The 22,688-nt window shown below is 47.6% G+C and overlaps 1 long non-coding RNA gene across 3 annotated transcripts; it reads left to right on the top strand.

Annotated features, from left to right (window-relative positions):
• Positions 1-14,553: 14,553 nt before the first annotated feature.
• LOC144094110 (uncharacterized) lies at positions 14,554-18,042 on the top strand. 3 transcript variants are annotated; one of them, XR_013306408.1, is made up of 4 exons: positions 14,554-14,833; positions 15,623-15,684; positions 16,038-16,255; positions 17,616-18,042. It is a non-coding gene; the product is annotated as an uncharacterized LOC144094110 (long non-coding RNA). The 3 variants fall into 3 exon arrangements; XR_013306407.1 differs by having other exon boundaries at positions 16,529-18,042; XR_013306406.1 differs by having other exon boundaries at positions 16,038-18,042.
• The last annotated feature ends 4,646 nt before the right edge of the window (positions 18,043-22,688 follow it).

Genomic DNA, 22,688 nt, shown 5'->3' with positions numbered 1-22,688 from the left:
TCAGCTTAGAAGCAAGATCGAGGTGAAGCCCATTCTGAGAAATATGCACTCCGAATATCATAAGAAAAGAAGGCAGTCTAAAGCGAACGCCATCAAGAGAACATGGGGCGCGATGGAAGAGTCAATTTACGTGGATGCGGCAGGACCGGTCAACGGGATATGAACGATAGCATGCACGAATTCGCAAGGGAAATTAGTTAACCGGGCAGCAATTCGATGCCAGAGAATCGCCCAGGCTGAGGTAGCGGAGATATTTTTGGCGATGGTTTGCAGGAAGGTCTCGTGTGTAATTACGGACACTCACACTTCATGTCGTAACTGTACAAGAGGAAGGATTGGTAAACACGCAAACAGAATAGTCAGAACTAAAGAAGATACAGACTTTAAATCCACATACATATGGACTTCACGACACTCTGGGGATGTTGGAAACGAAGCCGCTCACGCCGCTGACCGTGCGCTATTACAACGGCTCCCCCGACATTCGCAGGAACATAATTATCCTGAACCACTATTAAGCCAAAGGATTTACTCCAACATTTGAGATTACCGAGGAAAGTGTACGCCGAACCGCACAAAAATCATAACAGGAGGCAAGGGGTCATTTTTAAAGAAATTGCAATCGAATACTTATCTAAATCCTGTCAAATTCAGCTGTATGTTTCCAAATTCGTACGATCCGCATTGCGCCTTCTGCGGTGAAATGGCTGACTTATACCACATGGTATCGGTATACCAGAACTTGAAACCCAGCTACACCAAGAATCAAATAACCCAACAACTGAGGACTGAGAGGCGGCGCTGTCCAGCTCACATTCGGACAACCAGCTTTCGCTGGTGAACGTGGCAAGAGCGGCGGCAAAAGTCAATGGGTGCCTGGAATGAGGGCCCACCCAAACATTCTATGCTTTAAACGTCTCTCTCTCTCTCTCTCTCTCTCTCTCTCTCTCTCTCTATCTATCTCTCTCTCTCTCTCTCTCTCTCTCACACACACACACACACACACACACACACACACACACACACACACACACACACACACACACACACACACACACACACACACACACACACACACACACACACACACACACACACACACACACACACACACACACACGCACACGCACGCACACACACGCACGCACACGCACACGCACGCACACGCGCGCACGCACACACACGCACACACTCTCTCTCTCTCTTTGGCGGTACAGCTATCGTTTGGTGGTTGAAACCGAAACCGAAACAGAATGACAGAAAAATTCGATTATAAATTATTTGGCGGTCGTAGGCGAATACCACATGGCGATTCATGCATAATAGTGTTTTCCACATCACTATACAGATGGAAACATGCCACCAAAATTAGGTGTCCATACTCCTTTAAGCTAAGGACAGCACAATGAGCTAAGGATAGAAAATTGGAGGGGACACATAAGCACCACCTTAACGATATGACGCGATAGCGTTCATGAGCGTTAATGCCCATCTATGCGGAATTCCTCATTCTCAACTTTACATACAAATGTCCGTAGCACTCACACCACTTCTTGCGCGATGAGAGATGTTGCCCCCGGTGGTTCTTGAGCGACCCGAGAAACTCTTCCCGAGCAATCTCTTGCGATCAACCATTATAACTGCCGCCTGTCAGTGCAGTTAGTTTTCTCACCTTCCAGTTGGTAGGTTGTGAAGACTCCACGAGGTCACGTAACTTAGGTTGCGCTATGCGTGCTAACCCATGCTAACTGCCTTGAACTCTAAATTGAGTCCTGCATTCCTGCGCTATGTACTCAAACACGTGAAATGGGCAAAAGGTGAGACCGGAGAAACTCACTCTTCCGAACACTGCAGTCCCTCGCTGGGTGCTGCTGGTCCCCCCTCTCTGGCCGCTAGCGATCAGCTGTTGCCTGCCGTCCGGCGTCGTCGACTGTCGCCGCTTTTCCTGACGGGCCCTCGCGTCCCGGGTCCACTGCCGTGGTCCGTAACGCCGTCTCTGCTGCTTTGGCCCCTTCGTCAGCGTCCACTCATCTCCGCCTGCACCTAGTCCTCCCGGGCCACCGATGCTTGGCTTGTTGCCGGAATGCCGCCCCTTTCTTGCCATCTCTCCTTCCCGTAACAACGAATACACGCCTTGTAACAAGCTCCGCCCCTTTGCCACGGTAACGGTTTCTCGTTGCGGGATTCGATTTTAGAACAGAGCCCTGGTAGCTCAATATGTTGCCGGAACATTGCTCTCCAGCACGGAGTTTCTCCAGCACGAAGTTTCTCCAGCACGGAGTTTCTTCAACAGGGAGTTTCTAATGTTTTATCGCAATCTTGTCACAACGTCGATAATGTCCTCTTGAAGTCACATTCGCCGAAATCGGCATGCAACGTTACCGCAAAGTTGTTGCATCAGTGCTGGACTGTTTCAGCCGTGTTTAATTAAGTTTTTGGAAACATAAAACAACATTCCCTCAGCATGCATGCATGCGGCATGCGCACTTTTAATATTTTGTTCCCGCCTTTCATAGTTCGTCCAACCAAAGCTGGTAAGAATGGCAGTGCTTAAACAGACAAAAAAAGTCTATAAACCGACTTGTAAGACTTTTTATTGTTCCTTGAAGCTTGACCCCAGAAGCATGGAAGGTATTTCTGGCCTATACTCTGCACCGCTGCAACCTGCCCGAGTCCCTCCTGAGTGCAGCTCAAGTTTTGCAAAGTAAAAAAAAGAAAGGTTAAGCTTTTAACTAGGAGATCTGATGGATAATATTTGCGAGAACAAAAATGTTCTGCCAGATTTTGTGTGCCATCACTGACGCCATACATGCAATGAAGGGTGCGAAACGTGAAACATAGATGAATTTTATGTTCCTTTCAGTGTAGTGCTGTGCCTGCGGGAAGAATAGAATAAACTCGTATCCGCAACGAAAGCACGGTATAATTGAGAGCCATCAGTGCACATCGCTTGCTTTTGAACCTTCTGTTGTTCCGGGACCACATCTGCAAATGATACTGTGCATAAAATAGGAAAACATGCACAAGGAGAGGTAAACTTTGGAATTATTAGTTCACAATACTATCACGCTGCAACTGCCCTAAATGTTCCATAGCTGCTGTTCAGAACTTCAGACAAAGGCCCGCTGTTGGCAAAGTTTGATATGTCAGAGTACGTGCTGCTAGTTGTGCCCCTCCAGCACAATAGAATTAGAAATTTTTACGAATAGAAACTTGACTGCTCATTGGGTTGCCACTGCTGCGAGTAAGGAACATAGCAATAGGAATTTAAGGGATCTTATTGAGATATAGCCTATGTGGACCAAATAATACCCAGCAATCGAGGCGCGGAATGACAAAAATAATAAAGCGCAAAAAGGACAAACGAGGAAGGGAGGCAAAACACATTATTAGTGGGTTCAGTATAAAAGCTCCTGACTTGAGTCCGCTCACGACAAGAAGACCGCCACGGCGTTTCAGAGAACTCTCTGTCGCACTTGAGCAATTTATTAGCAATTGCTTCCTCTTCCAGCTCAGTCGAGCCACATGGTTCTTTTAAGCTTTACACTCCGAAGTTGTGAGCAGCGTAGAAGGGCCGTAAAAAAAAATAGGGGAGTACTCCCTAGCTGAGCCCATTGGCGAGAGACGGGTGAGTCCGGTATTTTGCACGTCACCGGCGAAAACGGACTGTACGAAATTAGCAGTCATGACTGAGTGCGAGCAGAATTTCGGCCCAGAAATGCTGCTGGCTGCAGGTGGAATAGACACGGCCAAAATACTTAAACAACAATCTAATGGTACTACCGACCAAGTGGCGCGGGGATCAGACAGCTAATGAAATGTGGTCTAAACATCATAATATTCGCCCATTTGCCGAAGAAAGTGACGTCAGCAGACCGGAAAATTTCCTTACCTTGAGTAGCCGCCGCGGTGGCTGAGTGGTTACGGCGCTCGGCTGCTGGCCCGAAAGACGCGGGTTCGATCCCGGCCGCGGCGGTCGAATTTCGATGGAGGCGAAATTCTGGAGGCCCGTGTACTGTGCAATGTGAGTTCACGTTAGAGAACCCCAGCTGGTCGAAATTTCCGGAAATTCCCTTCACTACGGCGTCTCTCATAGCCTGAGTCACTTTGGGACGTTAAACCCCCATAAACCAAACCTTACCTTGAGAAAACGACGTCACTTCCAGAAAAGGAGTCAACAACTCTCAATGCTATTGTAGTGACGAAACATTATTTTTCCCTGTTTTTTTTTTCTATTTCAGCAAAGCTTATTCGAAGTAGAGCGCTTATTCTGCAGCGGAGGGCAGGACTGTGAAATATGCAATCATTATGCTGGACTGCTGCTTGCACTCTCTGAGCAGGCATTGGTCTGTAAATCCTATGTCGTATTCTCATTACATAAAGAGTAGCGCGCGCTTTCACGCCTCCAGAACAATTTTTCCCTTCTGTCCTCGTTTGTAGAATCCTCGTGATATAATATTGGTGTGCTGCATGCATTAAAGTGGCACTTCACATGGCATCTCTTTATTCTCGCGTGCTATGTGGTTACGTCTGTTGCCCAACTGAAGTGCCTGCAAAATTATATATTCGGATAAAACAAGTCTGCATGAAACTCCGCTCACATTCAGGATCCCTCCACTGATTTCTTCCAATACAAAAAAAGTAGTCTGTTGTTAAAACTTGTCTTCCTACCCAAACACGAAGGTAATCACAAGAAAATAATTATAAGCTCCAAAATGTTGGTCCTTCGCGCGTTTTATGAAGTCAAACATTGAAAAACTGATTTTATTTGCTCTTGTGATTGACTAGCGGAGTAATACAGGGCGCCGAGAACCAAGCCCCGTGTCACCAATGCCTTTTTTATGTGGCATCCTACTATATAGACTTCAAAACAGAGACTTCGTGCTGCACATTAAAAATCAGTAGTGAAACCAGCTTCCCTGGTTCCTAGGAAGCAGGCTGCCGACTACCAGCAATGCGAGGGACTGTCGTATCGTACATACATGGCCATTTAACACAGTTGCGTGTTTTAATCCCTGCGTGCGCTTCAGGACATAAGATCCGCTTATTTACCGCACTCTTTCGGTTTCCAGTGGTGTTCGTACCTTCATTCGGATACGCCGGATGATAAATGGGTTTTAGTAGAGTAAGCGCTTATTCCACCAGGCTTGAAATATTGGCCTCTAAAAAGAGTTTTCCTCCTCCAGGTTTCTCCCAGAATTTTTTAAGCTTTCGAGTGCTCAAAGTTTTTTAATAAAAAAATCTCTCTGCAGGAAAGAACACGGTTCCAAAAAAAAAATGATTGAAATGCTCAAGTATTTTGTAGACAGCATTTAAAATAACTAAAAAATGAGCGCGAATATGATATTTTCAGAACTGCAGCAGAGGATGAACCTGCTAGCAGCAGTCGGCATAAACATCGTCATCAAATTCAATTTCCAGTTGGTAAAAAGACTGCTAGTAAGCTGTTCCTGGTCTCCTTGAACACAACTCGGACGTTGAGCGCATCTGCCTCACGATTGAACAACACCGTCACTAGGGTTATCTGATGGTAAGTCATCCTAAGGACGGGGATGCGGGGTCACTTACTGCATGGAGCTCTCGATTACATGGTCAACCTAATGGTCTCAGTGGTGTGATCCTACTGATCCAACACTATATTAGGCCTGGGCGAGAGAGGCGCGTTCGTCTCTATCACAGTTCTTCAGCGCGGATAATTAGGACTTCTTAGGTTTGCAAGCTACAGCTTCATATGAGCCTTCCTTTTTTCTTGCAGTCCAAGAATATTGCATTCGCCTCAAGCTTCATGAGAAAAATGGGAGGGAACACTTGAGATTCGCCTTATGGGGATGACGCAATAGCGTATTTTATTTATTTCATAATACTGCAGGCCACTGCTTGGCCCAAGCAGGAGTGAACATATAATGATACATAACCAAAAGAATAAAGTTATTCACTATTAGCAGCACACGGAGACCAAAAGAATAAAACCAAAAGAATAAATTTATACAATGTTAGCAGCGCACGGATACCAAAAGAATAAACCAGACAATAAACTTATACAATATCAGCAGCACACGTATACAAAACATACATATAATCAATATTAGCAGGTAAATAGACGATTTAACGCATCAGAAAAATTTTGCGAGGAAAAAACAGATTCCGGTAGCGAATTCCAATCTTGCACTGGCTTAATGCCCATATATTCAGTATGTAATTCTCAACTTTGCATACATAGATCCCTGGGAGTCCTCATACTCCTCCTGGCGGTGTGGTTAAGTGATGCATCACTGCCCAGCGATCCCAGCTGCTCCGAGCGATGGGGCTTGTGCGGTCCACGTTGCTCTTTCCGAGCGACCAATCATTAATTTAGCTGCTACCTGGCACGGTGGGCAGTAGTTAGCTCACTATTCGGGGGCAGGTTGTCATGACGCCGCAAGGTCACGTGGCCTAAATGGCCACTTGCCTCCTAGGTTGCTCTATGCGGGTCATCTGCCAGAGCCATCCTCGTGATTTTTAGCTCTTAAGGCTGATGCCGACAACGCCGACACCGGATTTTATAGTGAACAGGGGCCTTTAGCGCCATCGCGTTAATAATATTGCCACAGAAGACAAGGCGACACTGCAATGACGGACAGATTTCGGCAGCTAGCCAGCGCGATACTCTTCAACGCCTTCACTTTCATGCACAACCTGAGAACACCAGGTGACATTATTCTGTCTCTCCCCTCGCCAAAAAGAATAAGAAATATAAGAGCGGGGCTGTAGCATGAGCGATGGAATGAAATTAAAAAAGGCCAGCACAAGAATCGAATGGACAAGGAAGGCGGGCGAAGGCGTCCCACGCTACAACTATTCGAACGCAGAGCGTACTGCACATTACCGCGTGAAGTACGGTTTCATGCGGACTATGTGCACGACCTCAGACGGGGGTGGGCGACGCTGAGGTTGCACTGTCCCGTGTGGAGGAACTTCGCAGGTCACGTCCGTGACATAACGCAAATGTCTGTAAGGTCGAAGCTAACGGCATATCAGTTTTTCAGAAAACCCTTGGCGGCATGCCGTGGTCCACACACAAACTTCGTAACCGGGATGATATGTGACGTGGCGATGAGGGAGGTTGTAGCGGCGCGAATCTGTGCCCTGCTGCCTCTGAATGTGAATACGGGCCTTTCACGTGCATCTTCGGCGCGCTGAGCGAACTGCTCGGCGTCTGGCGTGAGCGGGTGATCATCAGTGCTGCATGGAAGCAAGGCATCCGACATTGTCTGAACGTCGCATCCGTAGACCAGACGAAGTGGTGTAAAGTGGGTCGTGTCTTGGGTGGCAGTTTTGTAGGCTTATGTGACGTACGGGAGAATATTTTCCCAGCTTTTGTCCTGCGAGTCTATGCACATTGCGATCATGTTGGCGATTGTTCTCTTGAGCCTGTCTGTGAGCTCGTTCGTCTGTGGATGATAGGCATTGGTTTGGCGATGGTCGCTGTGACTGTGCTCAAACACGTCGTGCCGAGAGCTGCGCCGTAAATGCTGTGCCTCGATCCGTGATTACGCGGGATGGTGCGCCATGACGCAGCACGATTTGCTGCATTAAAAACTGGGCGATCTCAGATGACGTGCCACGCTGCACCGCAATAGCCTCCGCATACCTTGCTAAATAGTCGGTTGCGACTATAGTCCATTTGTGACCGGTCTATGACGCAGGAAATGTCCAGAAGATCGATGCAGACTTGGTCAAACGGAGTCCGAGGCTGTTCAATGGGTGTTAGCAAAACCTCGGACTTGAGAGGGGGTGCCTTACGACGTGGGCACTCGCGGCAGCCTCTGACGTAACGTTGGACGGCGTCAGAAAGTTTGGGCCAATGATACGCGTGATGTACGCGTGCAAGTGTGCGTGTAAAGCCCAAGTGGCTGGAAGTGGCCGGAAGCGTTGCACACTTTTCTTGTTTCTAGGAACAGGAAAATCGGGGACAGTGGCAGTTTTCTCGGGGTCAGGTTTAACGCCGTTGGCACTCACAAGATGACCGAGAAAACCTCAACTCTTTGTACCCACTGTGGCACTTCTCGGTCCTGAGCGTTAAGTCGCCCGACCGGAGGGCATCTAATACTGTTCTCAATCGTTCAAGGGGTTTGTTCAGCAAAGGTATCGAAAAAGACGACATCATCCAGAAAAACCAAACAAGCTTGCCAATTGAGTCTAGCGAGAACTGTATACATCATGCGCTGGAAAGTTGCCAGCGCTCAACATAGCCCAAAGGCGGCACTTTAAATTCGTGCAGTTCGTCGGGGGTAACGCGAGCCGTTTTTTCGGGGCCCCGCTCTTCGACCTCTCTGTGCCAGTACCCGCTCTTTAACTAAATTGAGAAGTACGGGGCGCGGCGAAGTCTGTCGAGCGAGTCGTCGATACGAGGCTGCGGGTAGTAGTCTTTTTTTAGTGATGTTGTTCAGCTTTCGATAATGAACGCAGAAGCGGCTGTTGGAAGGTTTAATGATTCCATCTGAAAGCATCTCCTTCACCTGCGTCTGGATCACCTCACGCTCCTTCGGTGAGATACGGTACGGCTGCTGGCGGATCGGGCGCGCATCGCTGGGCGTAATGATGCGGTGCCTCAGAAGACCCGTTTGCCGTACTTGAAACGAATACGTGAAACAGGTAGTGTATTCGAGTAGGAGGGCACGTAGTTGTCGTTGTTGAGTCGCCGAGAGGTCCGGAATGTTGTCAAGACCGTCAAGGGACGGACGAAACACTCAGAAATCTCCGCTAAGAAGCCGGGGAATGCGATGGCAGTAGCCCGAAAAAGATGCCGAGGTTCGTTATTGAAGTTATTCTCCAAGATCTCAGACCAGCTTTCGCGGAGATGGATGAGTTTTCGTGCTGAGCAGATTCCGTGGGGGAGCAAAAGGGTTGCCTTCTGCGACCGCTGCCCCTTGACGTAGCCCGTCGTAGTGAACACCCACAAAAACACTGGCGCGTGGCGGAATCGAAACGCTCTCGGCGGAAATTGGAAGGGCGGCGAGGTGTTGAAGAACTTCGGCGTAAACAGCAGCTTTCTCAGTCGAAAATGTGACAGCGTGCTTTCGGAGGTCGATAATAGCTCCATACCCCCGGTGAAAATCAACGCCAAAGATACAGTCACGGGAGCGGTCAGGTAGAACTAGGCAGCTGACAACAAATGTGGTGCTGCGAATTCAGGCTTTTGCCATGCTCATGCATAGCGAAGTTGTATGTTCGCCAGCCTTGCGATTCTGCGTGCCATAAGATGTCAGCATTACGTTTTTAAGAAGTGCCGCTAACTTTCCGCTTAAAATCGAGAAATCATCGCTACTTTGCACCAACGCGCTAACCTTATAGCCGTCGAGAGGCACCGGTATATGCAACGAGAATAGATTTCCGGGTTCAGGAAGTGCAGTTGATGTCTTAAGTCGCAGTCGGCTGCTGTTCGCGCTGTCGGGGCTCTTCTTCGCATCGATTGCCAGCGTCATCGCTCACGGAGGTCGCTCTCTTTAGGTTTCCCGGCGGGTGCTTGGAACTGTTGCTGTGCCATCCAGGTGGAGCTTTGGGGATGTGGCGAAGGTAGGCGTGGAGACGGAGATCGGGTCTTCCGGAGGAAAACTGCCTCCATGCGCTGCTGGGCCACGTAATCCTCGATATCCCGGGGCTGTTGACCTAATGGTGGGCAGGGCATGAAGACGGGAAGCCCCTGCAGCCTAAGCTGCTGATATGGGTACTGGCGATACAGATGATCGGGTTCCCCGCAGTGAAAGCACAGACTCCGCCGATTTCGGGCACGCCAGAGGTCCGTCTTCCGCTGGGGTGGTCGTCGATTTTCGAAGTACGTGTCGAGGTTTCCGGAAAAGAGTGAGCCTTGATTGGACGGAGGAAACGGCGCCGAAGAGGGCGCACGACTTCGCAAGGCTTCAGCGTACGTTGGCCGACGGTACTTTGTGGGAAAAGGCGTCGGGTCAGCGGAGGATAACGAAGGCCTAAATGCTTGAACCTCTTAGCGGACAAGGCTAGCGAGAGAGCCGGCCGTCGGCTGTGGAGCACCGAAAAGCGTCTGGAGCTCTTAGAGAACAACGTAGCGGATCAGCTTGCGGATATCAGGGTTAGCCCCGAAGGCAGGAAACGGCTCTGTAACCGAAGCGGTGACTACCGGCCTGACGTGGGTGGTAGACCGCCGTAGGAGCATCTTCTCCATTGTGACCGCTTCCGTAACCAGCTCAGAAACAGTCCTTGATGGACTGCGCACCAGGCCAGTGAACAGTTGCTCTTTAAAGCCGCACGTGAGGTGGCGCTCATTTTCTCTACGGGCATGGCCGGGTAAGCTCGCCGGAAACGCCGGGCCTTGTCATCTACGCACATGGATAGTCTCGTTCGGCATCTGAATGCGAGACTGCAAAGCTCGTTCAACCCGTTCTCGACGATCCGTGCTGATTAGGTCTCCAGCAGTGGTCGGCGGAACACGCGCCATGATGTTAAGGCGTGCTCTCGATTCTCGTATCAGGCACGAGCGCCACCATCCAGGCTAAAGAAGACGTTTCTAAGCTTGCCGGCGTTAGCTACTGGTATAATGAGGCGACCCGTTCAAACTCGACAAGCCAGTCATCGAAGTCTTAGAGCTGACTGCCTTGGACTGGTTTGGGCAGTCGCCGATTCTGTAAGACGTAGGAGGCCGCAGCTCGCGTGACAGGTCGATGGGTGGGTGCCATGGTAAACTCCAAAGGCCCGTGCTCGGGAGGTAGGCCTTTGTTTCTCCAGCTAGCACGGTGCACAGGGGTGTCGACTAGAAAAGAACTGGAGTCAGGGGTACCCGGAGGAGTATGGGACATATGCGGATATTTTTACTCAGCGCCTGCAAAAACATATGTCACGGAAGACAGGGCGACAGTTCTCTGACAGAATTCGGCGGATAGCCATCGCAGTACAATTCAACGTACTGACTTTCATGCGCCGCCTGAGAAGAGCAGGTGGCAACATTATTCAGGCAAGCATCGGCTGTACTGTCCTGGTGCCTCAAGAAGTGGTCTCGTGACCGTAGTTGCGAGAGTTGAGAGAGGAGGGCGCAATTCAACCGGGTTTATGACGGCATCCATAGTAGGGGGTTGCGAGAATTGTAGCAGTCCTTTAGCGCAGTAGCACTCATCAACAGCAGGAGCCTGACTACGCTCATTGTATAGTAAAGGCCTCTCCCAAAGCTCTCCAATTAACCATGTCCTGTGCCAGATGCGGCAACCCAATCCCCGCAAACTTCTTAATCTCATACGCTCACCTAACCTTCTGCCGTCCCCTGCCCCCCGCTTCCTCTCCTTGGAATTCAGTCCGTTAGCCTCAAGGTCAATCGGTTATCTTGGCTTCGCAGTACATGCCCTGCATGAGCCAATTTCTTCCATTTGAATTCGACTACGATGCCGTTAACCCGTCTTTGATCCCTGACTCACCCTGTCCCCTTCTTTGCTCTTAACTTTACACCTATAACTTTTTAACGCAATAACTTTAAATGCCGCGTTACGCAAAAAATCGGGCGTCGGCATTGTCGGCGTTGTGAGCGATAAACGGGGTGCCGTAGGGTGGCGCAGGCAGCACCGCCCGCTGAAGAAACCTAGGTGCGAAACCTAATTCACGTTATCTCGTGGGTCATCGCAACCCACTCATCGGATTGTGAAAAACTAACCACACTGGCAGGTGGCAATTAAATAAATCGTTGAAGACGAGAGGTTGCTCGGGAAGAGCAACTCGGGACATACAAGACCCACCGGAGGCAGCACCTGCCATCTCAGGGTACTGCCGCATCCCTTACCCGCTGCACCATTGCGCAAGAAGTGAAATGAGAACTCCTAGGGACACATGAATGTAAAGTTGAGAATGAAGAATGACGCATATATGGGCATTAAGTCATTAACACTTTAGCGTCATATCCTTAACTTGGAGCTATCCTTAGCTCGCTGGGCTCTACTAAACTTAAGTTGAACCCCTTTCGTTAGGCGCCAATTTCAGCCCCTTAGCTTATTAGTGGGGCAGTAGCACCACTCGGCACATTCTCCTATTTCAGGCATGCGTACCTACGTCTTTGAAGCCTGCTTTTGATCAGGCGTTTCAGCTGCCCACTGGGAAGTGGGCAGCCTGTTTCGAAACGGACCATGTTCAGCTCGGTACCCACGGTGGCGCAAATCACCGTCAGCCGCGGTGTTTTTTGGTTAAATGTTATGGGCCAAAGCCAGGCAATAAAGAAAAAAAGTAAGTGGGCAACCTACGAGGTGTGTAAAGCAGGCAGTGCTTCACTAGGCCGTCATCCAGGCCTACGCAACAGCCTTTTGGTTGAAGGCCTTTACGGTAAATTCCTTCCGGGACAAGACCTTTAGGTCAAATGCCTTAGCCCGTAATAACGTTAAGTGCCCACCGTAACAGTGCGGCTGCACGATATTCCTCGCTTAGCCATGCTCAGCCACCTGCTATATTTTAATCGTTTTGGAAATGCTGCTTCAAGCCCCTGGTCTGTTCAGAAAACCCGCCGCATATATGTACCCGAAGTAACACATGAACTATCGGCCCGATCCACGGCCGGGTGCGTAAAGCATTCGGAGGCCAACAGAGCACGACCCAGTGGAAGGCGTGCATCTGAAACGATGGATCACAAATGGGAAGCCAGTGATGGTGACCCGGGTTGGTGGAGGTCAGGGTAGGGTGGGTGTACCTCTGAGCCGATAGCGGCGTACGCATGTGTATATTACATTGTACATGCGTCAGTGTGGTGCTGTAGTGCATGTAACGTGCTTATGTGCAAATTCGTTCAGTAATAAAATACCTATCAATATCCAAATTTATCAATATATTTACACTATGTATGTGTACATATTAATGGTGCTACAATACAATACAATATTTATTCTGCCAATCGGCACATTTTCCTATTTCAGGCATGCGTACCTACGTCCCTGAAGCCTGCTTTTGAAGCCTGCTTTTCACGAAAATGCACAAAGTTGTTACTGTAAATAGCAGTGAAAGAGAAATGTATAAGGATGACTGAAGAAAAAATAAAAATTAAGTGCTTCTTAACAGTCTTTTTATCTTTTGTTTAGTGTTCGGTAATTTGTTAAATATTGCGGGAACATAATATTGTCGCGTTCGTTTTCCACATTTTTTGAAGTCTTAGGGATTATGAAAGGATCCTTTGGCCTTAGGCAACGGGTTGGTGTGTATAGTGTTTTAAAATCATTGTTCCAAAAGTGGTTAATTGTAACAGTTTCGACCATAAGAGACTTAAAGGAGGGTATATTCAAAAGCTTAAACACATCTGTGTCTTTCTTAGGGCATAAATAATATGCCATTGACAACAGCAAAGAACGTAAAATTGAATTAACTATTGAGCTCCATCTGAGTGTGCAGTGACCATACACAATCAAACCATAACGCATAATACAGTAAACTAAGGCATGAACGATTGTTTTTCGTACAGAAATTGGCATTAGGCATCGGGTATTGTACAACATACAAGAAACCGCGCGCATTTTTTTTTACAGAGGTGGGACAAATGAGAATTCCATAAAAGATCACTGTCAAAAAACAACCCAAGATATTTAACAGAAGATGAATATTGAACAGGTTGACAAGCGCATACATTACAGTCAGATGTGTGTAAGAATATTGGCTTCATTGGTACAATTTTTTTTCATTGGACTATGGAAGCACACAAGTCGCGTTTTAGTAAGGTTAATGCCGATTAGATTAGTCGCAAACCAGTCCATGGCTCTGCTTACATTATTCTGTAATGAGCTAAGTGCATCATAGTAATTAGTTGTGCAAGATACAAGTACAGTGTCATCGGCGTATTGATACACATGATCACCTAATACATTCGACAGATCGTTCACATAAATGTTAAAGAGCAGGGGGTTTTATATAGAGGCCTGGGGCACTCCAGAATAAATGCAAGCAAAATCACTGAAACTGTTCCCCACTTTTACACACTGTCGTCTATCATGCAGAAAGTTAGATAATATGTTCAAAAATGATCCACGAAGCCCGAGCAGAGACAGTTTTTGCAGTAGAATGTCGTAACAGACAGTGTGAAACGCCTCAGAGGCGTCCAAAAAGAGAACACATGCTACCCGATTGCGATCTAAGGTTGAATTTAGCAGATCAGAGAAAGCTTCTAAGAGTGTTTGGGTACCTCTCCCCTGCATAAATCCGTACTGATTTGATGATAATACATTATGTTTATCTAGAAAGTGCGTTCTTGTATGAGCCATGTGTTTTTCTAGTATTTGCGCTATACAGGGGATTACCGAGATAGGCCTGGGCCCGAATTACGGAACTCGCTCTAAAGTTGTAGAGCGTTACGTCAAAATGACGACAGCATGACGACAAGGCTAGACGTCAACGCGTGACGGAACGCGGAATCAACCAATGGCTAGTAGGGTGCCGCCCCGGAAGAGTTTATTTTCACGACAAGAGGCCAATTTGCACGGCAAGGGGCCGTATGCTAACTTTTTTATAAGAATACGCAGTGAATAAAATAAACATTGTTTTATTCTTTCATAAAAGTGTATTTCACTCTCACTGTCATGAAGTAAAACAAGAAGGACATTCACTTTTGCAAATAACTGCTTTCGTGGGTAAGTTTTGTTGCCATGAGGGCGCGCTGGCAGATGTAAACACTGAACATGGCGGCCTTCTAAAAAACAGCTGATCCCACGGCTAGTTCCTGCTTTTTTAGGCGTCGTCTGAAATCAAGGTTCTATTTGGTTGTCCAAAGTGAGCGGATAACAATTATCGAAGCCAGTGAAGGTCACGGGCCTCCAGAAAGGAACCTGCACGAAACGTCGGGCCCGAAAATCGACGAAGACAACTTGAGGTAAGCCTGTGTTATTGGTTTAAAGATGCCACATGCCAAGCATATGATTTGGGTTCTGTTTCTTTCACTTTAGCAAATACAAGGCGTCCACGAAGCACGGCTTGTTGGATAAAATCAACTTTTTTGGCTTCATAAACGTCTGGCACAAATGATTCAGTTGGGAAGGAGCAAGAACCAAGCAAGGCGGTTGGGCGCACGCTAACAACCTTGCTCGTTTTCGGTCGTTCTTGGCTGTGCTATAAGTTGCTGCAGCGCAGCACACGCATATGTTCCTGTAAAAACATATTAGCCCGAACTCAGAGCAAAGGTTTTTCCCTGTTATTCCCTGCTTTCGAAAAGCGGAACAGAAACTATTCCCTGTTTGTTTTCCCCGCTGTGTTCGCTGCTGCAATTCTCTAAGCGGGAATTATAGTCTCGAAATGGCGCCAACTCGAAGAATGCCTAGCGAGCAAGAGCTAATCGTAATAGAGTCTATGAAGAGCCATCCGCTCTTGGCCCGGGCTTCTGCCGACCTAACAAACTCATACACAGCTGTTGAAAAGCGCGAGCTATGGATCCAGCTTGCGTCGATTCTCAACAACAAGGGGTCGGCCGTTTAAAAACATGATGTCTTTGCCTTGCGCCTTGCTAGCACTGTTTATTCCATCTGTGGTGTATTTTAGTCTCGGAGGAGGTGCAGGAATGCATAGACAAGTGGTTGAGCATTATTGATTGCTTCTCTTTTGCTAGTGCTCTTTTAGTTTCATGGTTTGCCAGTACCAATCAGCCGCACCTTTTACCCTGTTACAGCAGAGGAGATGAACGGGGAGCCTCAGCAAGTTGTCGACAAGACACACGGAGCCCCACAGACCGTGAGTTGGCTTTCCATTATTCAAGCTCCATACTACCCTTTCTGGCAGCTGATTGAAAGTAATAGCACTATACTCTCTGGCAGCATTTGCAGCAGTAGCCAAAATACTGCAGAGGTTCTACAGTACACACAAAACTATCTCTCTCTGGCTTTGCCACGCAGTGCAGAATGTTTATTTCTCTTGCAGTGAGGCTGTGACATCTCCTAGCAGTCTAGCAAATGTGCAAATGAAATATGCTACTACAATGCTGCCCAAGATTGCTGTCCTGTATATTTATGTCAAGTCCTCTAACACATTTTACCAAATGTTTTGCGTATTCCACCACGTGATGAGCACATTTTCTTTCCCGACAGCTACACCGGTGCCCTCGCCGCAGCCCTCACAGCAGCACACACCAGAGCCCCCACTGCAGCCCTCAACGCGTGCCACGCCTAGCCTTCTTGGGAAGCGACGGCGAGACGATGGGGCCAATAAGGTGCTGCGCCAGATGCTGTATGAATCGCATCGCTTGGATTCCCTTACTGACTCCCGGAACCGCCAGGACGCTGCTTTTCAGCAAAGCATGCTGGAGGTGTGTACTCGCTGCGCACACTGCACTTTGAAGAGTCGAAGCCGTCACCTGAAGCATAAATATCAGTGCTCTCTTTTGAGCACCTCTACTTCTGTTTTGACGCCTCTTGTGGGAGGTGGTTGGGACAGCTGAGTTTATGAAACTGACACGAGTCTTCTACAGCCATTCTTTGTCCAAAATATCTCAGAACCTGAAATTTTACATAAAGCTTAAGCGAGATCTCAAAATTGGTTGTCAGTAATAATTTGTAATTGGAAGTATTTTTACATGCAGGCCATATGGGAGGTGACAGATGCTGTGCAGGCGTCAAATGGTCAGCAAGAGCTGCTCATCCAGAATGTGAACCTACTGACGCTAATCTTACAAAAGCAGCTTGAGCCACCTGCACCACATTGAATTGTTCATATTTATGTCATTATTTGCTTGTTTTTATTTTTATGAAAGAACCTCTTCATATGTTTATATTTATTCAAGAACATTATTTACTTCTCTGCCAGGTGCAGACTCATTGAACTATTTTTAGTTTGCTTGTTAAAATTTCTGTTTTATGTGTTTGTTTATTTACATTGTCTGCTTCTCTGTCAGGTTTCTGTTTTTGTATTTATTCAAGATCATCTCTGTCATGTGCCATAGCATCATTCTTTTTATTTCTTGTAAGCTCTGCAGGCCCGGATGCTTCACACTGTTTATTTTCTTCCAGTTATGTAATTTAAGCTCTGCCAGGTGTGAAAGCCTCCTATACTCATTTATTTTCCATTCCTTTCAAATGTTTACCTGCAGCTGTGGCAGGTGCACAAGGTGCAATTTCTAGTGCTTGTTTTCTTTCATTGCAATATGTGGGCAAGTGCAATATGTGGGGCAAAGTTGTTCTGAAGTGACTGTAGTTATGAAGGGCATCATAATATGGGGATTCTGGATAAATTTTGAACACTTCGATTTTGTGTCTGTTAAGGTTGTTTGCATGTTCCTGAGTCGTTTTTTTTTTCGCATTACTTTTCCTGCTTTTCCGTAAAGTGTCCATTGTGTGCATTGTAACATGTTCTATCCTCAGTAGACCCGAGGAAAAATGAGGCTTGCCAGCATTCGTCCAAAGTCGCTTCTGAACTAGTGTTGAAAGCAGGCAAAAAAAAATTTGGCGGATGCTTGAGCTCCGCCTTTAAAGGTATGATGCAACAATGTTAATATCTCTCGTTTGTGGATCCCTTTACAACTTCAAACGCAGCCATTTTGGCACCATCGTCTGTGATACTCGTGTGTCTTTTACACGTAACATGATTTTTTTAGTCCAGTAAAATCTACGAAGAGCAATGTCTTGTGTAGCACTTGCTGTGCATTCCACCAGTTATGCAATGTGTTTCAGAAAACTGCAAACCAGGGCTGCATCGGGCCTACAAGTCTGCACAACATGCCAAACCTGTGATTACTAGCATTCAAGCTGGCAGTCAAGATGAAGCTTTTTTTTTAAGGGGCAAACAGCGTGTAAGACTTAGACGGAAAGCAAAGAAAACATAGGACGAGTGCTCATCCTGTGTTTCCTGTGCTTTCCGGCTATGTCTTTCGCACTGTTCGCCTTAAAAATGTACAGCCAACTCGCCCGTTTGGCCAGAGTGTAAGATACAACTGTTATTGTGCAATCTCTGCGCAGCACTCGACAAGGCATATGCAAATCACTGTTGATGCTGCATGCTTTTGTTTCCCTGCTGTGTGTTACAGTTGGCAAACTAGTATGAACAGCTGTGGCGAAAAAAATTATTGTGACCAATGAATAAACGTGGTGCAAAAACAAACTCTTTACTGGTTCCTAGCAGTCTCCACACCACACTTTTCCCTCGTGGACATTCATCAAACACATAGTTACAGCAAGCAACTGTTTGCCTAAGTGGGCAGGTCGACGTAAGCAACGGCGAAAGACGGTGTACAAGGATGCATTTCACTTGTTGGATGAGCTGTTTCGGCGTGTATTTCGACTTGAGAAGAAGAAAGTGCAGTAGCTGTGCGGCAAGCTTGCTGATGCACTGAAAGGCGTACTGGTGACCACTGCCGGTGGCGCAGCAGTTGGTGTGTGCACTTCATATCTTGACACTGGAGGCTTTCAAGCACACGTAAGAAAAAGTAATTTACAAATGCTGGAATGTGGCTACCAGTGGCCAAGGGCATCATATCACACAGGGGCTCACGCACTAACAGAGGGCAATGGCACTGCCCGTAGCAAGAGTGGCTACGACAACTCGCCACGCCAGCACGGCGAGTCATTGCAGCCACAGCTGCCAGATGGTCTAGGGCTTAGTGCCGGTGGTGCTGCTGTTGCCGCTGCTGCTGCCGCTGCTGCTGTCGCCGCACCATCTGCAGGTGTGCTTGCCTCTGCGGACAGGTTGTGCCAAAGAGGCCAATTATACGGTCTCGCATGGCTCTACCACGCAGGTAGGTCATGCGGGATCCTGTCCCCGCCAAGTACCCGGCAAGCAGAGGTGGTCCATTGTTGTCAGGGTCATCAGTAGTGTCGTCTTCGTCTGCAGCCAGGGCTTCTTCAAGACAGATGTTGTGCAACGCAGCACACGCTGCAATGATGACCACCGCCCGCTCCGGCTCGTAGTGGAGTGTCCGGTACCTTTGAAGGCACCGTAAGCGGCTTTTGAGAACACCAATGCAGCGTTCCACAACACATCGCATTGAGGCATGTGCTGCGTTGTACTGCCCTTCTGCAGTGTTTGCACCAGGATGCCCTGACATTGGTGTGAGCAGCCACGGCTCCAGTGGATATCCACTGTCTCCTGCACGACCAAAATTTGCAGTGAAGTGTGTTGTTGCCTATGTAATAAATGATTCATATCAAGCAGCTCAAAGCCAGTATGCTGAACCAGAATTCATAGGCATGCAGAATATTCATGACTAAGGGGTACCTCTGTAAGCACAGCCTTCTAGGTTAATGATGTACTGTGATATCTTACACGACAATAACGATGTGCACACCTCTTCTGCCTTGATGTTTTATGCTTGAAATACGATTCACTTTATAACAATGTTTCTTGTGCCTCTGCACCAGCAGTAACAGTAAATACACAAAAATAAATAGGATACATCATATTGTTGCATGTCATCCATGTTATAACCCGCCTCTTTTAGGTATGAGCCACTGCTGTAGCTTAATACGTGCTGTCGAAGTGCTGCTTACCCAGAAGAAACTCTCCATCCTCCAGCAGCCCGTGCTCCACCTTCCGACGCAGCCGTGAGTAGCGCCAAGAAAAGGCATCGTGACAAGACCCCGGGCAGCGAGGGTCGACCGCAAGGATCTTCATGTCTGCGTCGCAGATCTGCGAGAAACACAGGCAGACAATCTTGGACGTGAACTTCCACTGTCGAGGTCGCGGCTTTCGAACCCATGCGGTCAGAAAGCCAGTCTACTCACGATCATGGTGTTCATCGCATAGTATCCTTTGCGGCTCCAGAATGCTGCCCGGTTTGCTGGGTCTCCCCGCGGCGCTTTTATGGCAATCAGCGTGCCGTCGACGCAGCCGACGACGCCTGGGATGGTGCCGCGGGGAAGGAAGGTCGCCTTCGCTGCCGCTTTTTCCTCAGGGTGCGCCGGGAAACGCACCCATCCCTTCTGTGCGCCGACTTTGCAGATGGCCTCAGCCACACGCCGCACGCACTTGCTCACCGTCGGTTGTGCGAGGCCGACGGTCTGCTCGTTGCCGACGCACACTTGAAAGCCCCCGGAGGCAAGAAAACGGAGAGCGCACAGCACCTGCCGCCGCACCGACAAAGCGCTCGTCCGTACGCCTCGCAGTTCGTCTGCAAGTTAGCCGCACAACCACTCCACTTTCTCCTTATCGAGTCGAAATAACCGACGGAACAGCTCGTCCGGCAAGTCATACGCGTCCTCGTACACCGTCCTTCGTCATTGCTGGCGCCGACGTTGCCGCCTCCGCCACCAATAAACAGCAGACGACGCCGCCGCCATTTTCCCTCTAAAACTCTGTAGACCGACTCTTCGCGGTCGCAAAAAACAGTCTAAAACCGCGGGCATAATTAGGTGTTCAACGTCATGCGTTTTTTCTTGTCCGTGACGCCATTGCAGCTTCCCGTGACGCAACTTTTCAAAATGGCGCCGGCGACCAATAGGAGCGGGCATTTTAGAGCGCTCTCAATTGTAGAGCGGTCGGAGCGAGTTCCGTAATCTGGGCCCTGTAATGTTCTATATCTTTGCGCGCACCTTGCTTCTGAAGTGGAACTACAATAGCGTTTTTCATTTCAATTGGGATCGCGCCAGTACCCAGAATATGAGTCACAGCAGAGAGTAGCACATGCTTAATTGCGGCGAAGTTGCAGCTCCCTGACTGATATCTTGTCAAAGCCAGGTGATTTGTTCTTAAGGTTAAACATAATAGACATGAGTTCGTCAAGCGAGAATAAAGGATGATATGCTGAATCTAGCACACTCTTAGTTAAAGTACACGCAGGCGGTCGCTGCGGTATTGATCCCGAAATGCTAGAAAAAAACTGATTAAATAGGTTTGCCACAGTGATGTCATCTGCAGAAAAATACGATGAAAGGCTTTGTTTAGGAGCGGAAACATTGTTCCCTTTAAGACTGTTGATAAGAGACCGAGTTTTCTTAATGTCATGCCTGGCTTCTTGAAATTTTTTTCTAAAATGATTGCGTTTAGCCAGTCTAATAATTGCGTTTACCTTGTTTCTGGCGTATTTATATTTTAGGTGCAAGTCATTGCTGTTTGGCGACCGCTTCGCCTTAGTCCACAGAAAATCTTTTTCCTTTATAGCAGCTAGGGTTTGGATGGTCATCCACTTCTGGCTCTGATTGCGTTGCCTGATTTTGAGAACACGTGTTGCCGAGTGCCTAATGGAAGCAAAGATAGCTACAAATTCGCAGTACACATTTTCTGGTGACACCGTGAATAGAAAACTTGCAATCAGTTTCGTTGACTAGTTTGTCAAAATGCCTTGGATCAGTTATGCGAACTTGTGTAAAAGTGTTAAGAGGTTTTGGTGAAAGGACATTCGCAGTCTGTTCCAGTGAACAGCAGACGAAGTAATGGTCAGATACCTTGACCTGTGCAATGGCAGATTTGACTTTCAGGTTATAGGCGCTAACATTTACATGATCAATACAGGATGCAACAAGGCGATGAGACAAGAATTCTTCACGAGTTGTCGCATGGATAGTAGTTTCAAGTCCCCATTTTGATAGCGTATCTAGATAATCAGCAACTATTCCTACTCTCGGGCGTAGCGTATCTATGTTGATGTCACCTGTGACGCAAATACATTCATCAGTTCGTAGATGAGATCACGCAGAGTCAAGCTTGTCCAGAAAAAGACGCCTTTTGGCACTAGGCGGGCGATATACCGAGAGCAAGGTAAGCGAAAATTGAGGATTGGATAAGTGGAGTGTGATAGTTTCAGCATGATCGAAAGGTAAAGTTACTTCGGAGACTGACCAAGCGTTCTTTATGAAAGCAACTACGCCCCCACCTTCGCCGACAGGGTGGAAAAGTGAGAATGCCTGATAGCCTGGTAGCGTAAAATGATAAATGGTGCTAAAGAACTATTTATCTCGGTCAGAACGATGACATCAAAAAGAAATGGAGCAGAAGAAAGAATGGCTACCAAATTGTCCCAGTGCTTACGAATGCTTCGAATGTTTACATATATAACACTGAAAGCATAGTTACGTGGAAAGAGGAAAAATCTAGAAACTTCTGGAAGAGTATTAAATACCTTGAAAGAGCTACTGCCCATTACTAGACAATTCTGTCAATGTCCAATCTTCTGTTAATTCGAACGAGTGGAGCGCCATCTTCCTTCCTTGCGAAAACCCTTACATTTTTGGTCCAGACGTACTTGAAGGATTTTTCTTTTCCTTTAGTGCGAGCCAGCAAGAACAGCTCACGATTAACCCGTGTGAGGTTGTCATTGAAAAACAGCTGTGGAAAATCATCCTGAACTAGATCAGGTAGTTTTTTGCGTGCTAAAAGCCACTGTTGCTTAGCTTGAGTAGAGCACATCTGGACGAGAATAGGAGGCACAGAATTCACCCTACTGGGAAGAGGGTGAATAGCAGAGACTTGGCTTGGTTCATAGTCAGAAATCTGAAGTTTTTCAGCAAGGTCACCAAGGAATGATAGCAAGTTCTCTTTAGGCTTGCTGGGGAACTTGTGGATTTTGAAATTCATTCTCCTGCTAAACTGTTCCATTTCATTCATTTGTTCATTCATTTTGTCAATCAGATCCGATTGGACCTGGACGGTAGAAGACAGCGAGTCCACTTTGGCGCGTAATTCCGCCGCCTCTGTTTGATTGGAAGCGATTGTCTCCAATACCGAGTCATACTTTTCAGAGAGAAATTCGATTGAAGTCTGCACTTCCTGTATCGCATTCTCAATCTTTCCAACCGCGTCCTTGAATGAAAGAA

The sequence above is a fragment of the Amblyomma americanum genome, chromosome 6, assembly GCF_052857255.1.
Source record: "Amblyomma americanum isolate KBUSLIRL-KWMA chromosome 6, ASM5285725v1, whole genome shotgun sequence".
NCBI classification, from domain to species: Eukaryota; Metazoa; Arthropoda; class Arachnida; order Ixodida; family Ixodidae; genus Amblyomma; species Amblyomma americanum.
This window is presented reverse-complemented; position numbering and strand designations above follow the sequence as displayed.